Raw genomic sequence first — 6,671 nt, 5'->3', positions numbered from 1 at the left:
ATATTATCGATATTCGTTCATTTACTCGTGCTAATTACAAAATAAAATGTTCTCTTTTCTTGAATAACACCTACATCACCGTCTGCGATATTTAAATTTCTTATTTAATGCTTATTTAAAAGTCAGGTACCTTTTTAATTCCTCTCAAGTTAAACGAGTAAATTTACTCGTTATAGTTGTAACATAAAATGGCTATTTTCTTCAATACCACTTGCATCGCTGTACGTGATACAAATATTAATTATGTATCGTATAATATGTACCAATTGGCTGTAATCGCGGTTAGGTATTTCTTCGTTTGATCTATCAAGAGATCTATTAGGCTATTAGCGAAACACTTATTGATTCCTCAAAGATGTATCTTAACTTAAATCTTAAAGATTAACTAAATGATTATATTTGATTAGTATTCGACAGTGTCTATCATATTCAGCCATCTTCTTTTATAATTGATACTGCTCGGATCAATTATTTTATAATAAATTGCAGATTATGCCACGGTATATTATAAGATATTTGTCTATAGCTCCTTTTTTCTAATTCATTGATTTTATTAGTAGTCTCGTTGGTTTTTCCTGTGAGTATCTGCTGTACGTAAATTTCCATTATGCTCAGATTTTTAACATCGTTGTACGAATATGTGCGTGTTCTAGCAGTAAACATTGGTTTCGTTAAAATGAATGTAAGTAAACTTGGAATTATAATTGTAATTGACAACGATGACGATTAAGAACGTGGTTACACTTAATCGTGTGCATGATATTATCAGAAATTGTGATTGTAATTAACAATAATTCAAACAAAATTCAAAGAATTGAAATACGATATATCACCTATTTATATGCTTCAACACCTTCTTTCTTTTTTTCTTCTACGTGGAGAAATCCTCATGGACACTCCGCTGCATTCTGGAGAATTAGTGGAGTAGTTCCAGACTCCTACTGACAAAAACTCCACGGTGGCCAACCTACACGTTTGGCAGCAGTGCCCGAGACCTCTTGGAAATTACTGCCGGTACACTCCCCGCGTCTTCTCGTTAGGCCTATCCTATGAACTAACTAACTAAATGTGGCGTTAGGGGAGACGATTGTCCTCCCCCCCCAAAGTAGGCCTACCCAAATTTCAATTAAAAGTGAGTGTGTTAAGAAGTTATAAATACCCTGTTTCGAGGAAAGTTTTTTCTTTTTGGCGCAGAGCGCTTGTCACGCAGGAGAAGCCGCCAGTAACGAAAGGCTTAACCCGCCACGACACCCGATCGGGTCTGCGACGTGTGATTGTTTACGCCATGAGTTCTTAAGCCACGTCGCCATCTACGTAGCCACTGACAAGTCAGAATTTACCAGCCCCACCGACTTGGAGGAGGAGTTGGCACTTGGCACTACTGGGCGTGAACAGTGCAATGCAACAGTGTAACCAATGATACCACTAGCACCTTTGGGACCCAACATGCCTAGGTATCCCTAATAACAGCGGAGATTCGTGGAATTCAATATTTAACCTCGAGCATTAAAAGTTCTAACTCCATTGGATTTGACAGGGTCCAGGATTAACACAATGCAAATCAGCTGATGTGCGCTGTATAAAGCAGCCAATATGGAGTACAATGCGCATCGAACTGCCTCTGTATCCCGAATAGCAGCGGAGATTCGTTGAATTGAATATTTAGCCTGGAGCATTACAAATTCTAATTGCATTGGATTAGACAGGGAAAAGAGATGACATAGTGCAAACCGACTGAAGTGCGCTGTATAAAGCAGCCAATGTGGAGTACAACGCGCATCGAGCTGCCTATGTATCCTGAGTAGCAGCGGAGATTCGTAGAATTCAATATTTAGCCTTGAGCATTAAAAATTCTAACTGCATCGGATTTGACAGGCAAAAGAGATGACATAGTGCAAACCGACTGATGTGCGCTGTGTAAAGCAGCAAATGTGGAGTACAACGCGTATCGAATTGTCGAAATTTGTCCAATAGCAGCGGAGATTCGTAGAATTGAATATTTAGCCTTGAGCATTAAAAATTATAATTGCATCGGATTTGACAGGAAAAGAGTGAACATAGCGCAAACCAGATGATGTGCGTTGTATTTGGCATCAAACGTGGAGTATAACGCGCATCGAATTGTCTACATATCCTCAATAGAAGCGGAGATTCGTTCAATTACATATTTAATCTTCAATATTGATAGCTGTGGTTGCATTGGATTTTACTTATACTATATAACGTAATGCGTTATAGCGTTATACTATATAACGTAATACTATATTACTGAATGTACTCTATTACGTGAAGGCTGCCAACTTAATACGCGGCGCTTCGTTCCGCAGTTCGTTTACTTTCTTGACCAGCGACTTCTTCAGAACTCTCTGGTTGCGATTCCTACTGACGACTGGTTACGGGCAACTGCTGTGTTGACCCACTTGCCTCCCTTTCTATTCTTACCATATCCCCACTCTACCTGTCTTAATATCTGTCCGCGATCATGGTAACGTTCGCCTTCTGCTCAGTATGTGAAGGAACGGCAAAACGTAATATGATATAACGTAATTCAATTTAACGTAATACTATATCTCGTAATCGTAATGGCAGTCGCCTACCCCGTCCAAGAACTCCTCGAACGCTGTCCATTCGCTGTTGGGCGACACATATACGGCCACTACCACCATTCCTGACCATTCGACCGCTGCGTATCCGTTGCCGCGCTCCAGCGGATCCCTGTGGGCGGACGATGCCGGCGCTGATGTCCAGGTGACAGCCGTCTGTATCTCCGGCGCAGTCCGGAGCGTCCAGGACTCTGTATGGCTCGGCCACCACCGCTAGGGCAACCGTGCTCTCCAGAATGGTTTGGAAAAGCAGGTCTTGACTGTCCCAGATTGTTCTGGAGGGTGCGCACCCTTAATCTTAATCACCTAAGTTCATGGCTTCAATCGCCGCTTCCTCCGCTCCAACCTCCTTGCTCGCGGCTTTAGGAGTCAGGGATTTCCTGCGGCCATCCTTCCTTGTTACCGTTTTCTACCGCGGACCCATCGGTCGACGGTATGGTTCTGTACAAAGAGAAACTTAGAAACGAATTAATCGTCCTGCGTAATGTCTATCGTGATCGTGATGTATATGAAACTTTTCAAAGTGTCCAATTAGTCGTCATTTGAAGTTGATTTTGAGTTGATAGGGCGAGCCTATAATTCAATGTTTCCCCTTGACAAAAGAAATTGTATTTTGATGTTACTAGCGGGTCCAGCCGTTGATACATGTTAATCGACGTTACGATCGAACCGGCCGCGGGCCATCGTCCGATAGATCTGTCGCGGCACTCGACAACAAATACCGCCACTAACTAATACCGGACAACGGTAGCGCAGTGGTTAGCGCCTTAGGTTACGAACGTTCGGGACTCGGATTCGAATCCCGGCGCCCGTAGTCCGATTTTTCTTCCACGCATCTAAATTAGAAAAATATAGCAGTACCCCAGCAGCGACATCTACAGCCAGCAGCTACAATTATTACAGACAACATAGACGCCTCAGATCGAATTAAGATCTATTTGCAGATGCTTCGATGAGAAATTATCCAAATGTTTTTCAATAGCTTTTCTACCCTTCCAACATCATTTTTGCCGATTGAAAGTATAAAATCGTACACGAACGTACCATTTCTCCCTTCTTATTAAAATATTATACTATTGCATCATTAAAATGTTGAAACGTTAAAATATAAAATTTCTTTCATCGAGGCATTAAGGTACAACCTGTTATCGTTCTTTTGTTAAGATCTCTTCGATAGAAAAAATGAAGCTTCTACATCTTTTATTTCATCGACAAAATGTTGTTTTAATTGAATTGTTGAGGTTCTTTTGATCAAAATGATACCGAACATGAAAGTAACCCCGAAAAGTTCGATTAGACGCATAGTTCGATTAGCTACGTTGGAGATGGACTTCCTTCGGACATGACATTCTGAGATTGAATACGCGAGGCTTCTTTTCGCTCTAACATATACAACTTCCATCGTTTGCGAATTAGTCCAAGTTGATGCAGGCACCGCTACGAGGGTGTAATTAATTTCTAATTTCAATATCGTGTTATATCTCAGTTGCTTTCTGTGTTCCTTATTGTTACGTTCGATGTATATAGAACGTATAACCCCAAATCAGGTACTTGCCGTCAATTTGTAAACAGTGATTGTTAACAAATTTTAAAATATGATGTAGAAGAAAATGTTCATCACGTTAAAAATGAAAATTGCCGGACAAAATAGAAGAAAGGCCTCGATGTAACAATATAGATAATTGCATTGTAATGACAATTCTGCCCGAGCAGTCGAGGTAAACAGGCGCGAGTAAATGTGCTCCAGTGTTAGTGCGATAAATAGTGAATTTAGGAGGTTAAAACGTTAACGAACACTGTCACATGGTAAAAGTTTCAAAATGCAACAACCAATACCGCCGCCAAACAAAAAAGGGTGACATATGTTTCATAAATCAAGCTACAAATACGTTAAGCAGAAAACAACCAATTAGCAAAGAACAGGAAAGCCTATAAAAGAAATGGAAACGTTGCAAAAGCAGGAAGAAAATAGGTACAATAACGAACTATCCTATCAAGATGAAAACTGGAAGGTAGCAACAGCTCACAAAAGGCGTAAAATAATCCTAAATACAAGCGCTATAAAAATTCCCGATACAGAAATGCACCAGTGGCTACAGGACATCCCACTCCGAAATTCTTTCAGCTCACTGATAAAAGACGAAGATACGAGTTCAGAGGAAGAAATGACAACACATATCGTTAAACCACCACCGATCTACATTCATGCTCAAATAACAGATACCCTTATTGAACTATTAAACAACACTGTCGGAAGAGAAAACTACAGTATAAAGGAATTAAAACTGGAACAAGTCAAAGTGCAAACAAATACTCCAAAAATCTTTCGAAAAGTGGCGCAAGTATTAAACATACTATACATCATACATACCAGCTCAAAACAGAAAAGAACCACAAAGTAGTAATTAGAGATCTATACCCAAGAACAAACACCAAAAATATATGCAAGGAACTAACAAAAATCGGGCACCAAGTAAGAACAATAAATAATATAACCAGATACGATACAAAACAGTCATTGTCACTGTTTCTAATAGAACTCACGTGGCGTGGAGTCTGCTTTGTGTAGAGAGTCGCCGGACGTAACAAGCAGATATATTTACGAAGGCGTTACCGAAACCAAGATTTCAATATTTACGACAAAAATTAGGTCTGAAAAATAACAATGATGTTAAAAAGTAATCGTTTGTAAAGATTTCGAGTGTTAGGGAGGGTGTTGAAGTAATACTCACTTCTAGGAAAACTACATCTTCTCTAGTATTTAGTTCTCTTAGTCCCCGATGCTATTGAGTATTGTTTAGCTCTAAATCAATTTGAAGGGCCTCTCAGTCTCATAGCCTTTTTTAGGAATATGCCATGCACAGATGGTGCAGCAGGGTATATATAGACGGGCCAGTTTTCGTAATTATATAAATACCCATAGACTCATGGCTTCGAAGCTCTGTTGTAATGTAACGCTGCCACAGTGTGGTTCTGGATTAGTATACACTGTACTTATACTTATGCTTATATTTATACTTATACTTACAGTTACACTTATACTTAAATATATTTCTGTTACACATTCATCACGCGTTCCTCGAAGAGATAACTTCAACAAAGGTGGTTGGAAAATTCTTCAGCTTGCTCTTCGTTGCTTCTGGCTCATGTGTTGTCCGTTAATCTGATTGCTGGGATTAGTTTAATTGGCTCCTTTATTTTGTTCGTGGCTTTCCATAGGAAATAGTTGGAATTCTCGTACGCAGAAAGTGAATCTATGAATTTTGAGAATTCGTTATTATTATGATCTTTTATTTTACTTTCTATTTCCTTTGCAAGTTTGTTTAGATGTTTTTTTGCTTTCACGTGCTCTATGTTTTTGTCATTTTGCTTTCGCTTACCTTTTTCCCTCTGATTTTGTCAAGAAAGTCTTGCGGAATTATTTTTGTTTGCCTGTTATTTGGTTCATAAGTAGTAGTTGCCAATGCTACTTCTATAATCTCTGTCAATGTACTGCCTGTTCGCAGTGGTGCATATACTGCTACATCTGGAAGTAATTGCCGTTAGTTAGTATCGTAACGGTGGTTGCTTGAGCGTATTACTGATGGATTTGGCTATGTTGGTGTTAAGGGTGGCGATTGGTTAGTTACTTGTGCATAACTTCGGCTACCAAAGGTGTTGGTGTTTCCATGGTTAGAGTTCTATACATATTGTATTGTTTGCTATTGGATCTGATTCCGTAATATCTACTCGCTGTATGTTCTGCTTCGAAGCGTGTAGCAGGAGGGTGTGAGGAAAAAGCAACACCATGTTAATGATCATAGAGATCAACTTTTATCTTAGATATATGATTATTATGATTATATTATTCTTATTTTATATCTAACTAATGTCTAATAAATGTTATATAAAATAAATATTTTTTCATTATTAAAATCCTTTGTAAACTCTATAATTTTATTATAATTTAGCTTCCTCAATAAAGAATTTAATAACATTGAAAATTTTTAATCATGGGTAATATTTTAAATATGACACTATTTACGTATGTTATAGGTAATGTTAATAGTTACACAATTTTTTAATAAA

General features: G+C 38.7%; 1 long non-coding RNA gene across 3 annotated transcripts; it reads right to left on the bottom strand.

The window, feature by feature from the left end:
- Positions 1-604: 604 nt before the first annotated feature.
- On the bottom strand, positions 605-6,268 carry LOC117215328. 3 transcript variants are annotated; one of them, XR_004489069.1, is made up of 5 exons: positions 5,984-6,268; positions 5,632-5,857; positions 5,336-5,560; positions 834-5,255; positions 605-649 (listed from the first exon to the last, which is right to left on the bottom strand). It is a non-coding gene; the product is annotated as an uncharacterized LOC117215328 (long non-coding RNA). The 3 variants fall into 3 exon arrangements; XR_004489068.1 differs by lacking the exon at positions 5,984-6,268 and having other exon boundaries at positions 834-3,044; positions 5,148-5,255; positions 5,632-5,977; XR_004489067.1 differs by lacking the exon at positions 5,984-6,268 and having other exon boundaries at positions 5,632-5,977.
- Positions 6,269-6,671: the final 403 nt, after the last annotated feature.

Source organism: Bombus bifarius, unplaced genomic scaffold (genome assembly GCF_011952205.1).
Source record: "Bombus bifarius isolate JDL3187 unplaced genomic scaffold, Bbif_JDL3187 scf7180000009526_frag, whole genome shotgun sequence".
In the NCBI taxonomy this organism is placed as follows: Eukaryota; Metazoa; Arthropoda; class Insecta; order Hymenoptera; family Apidae; genus Bombus; species Bombus bifarius.
This window is presented reverse-complemented; position numbering and strand designations above follow the sequence as displayed.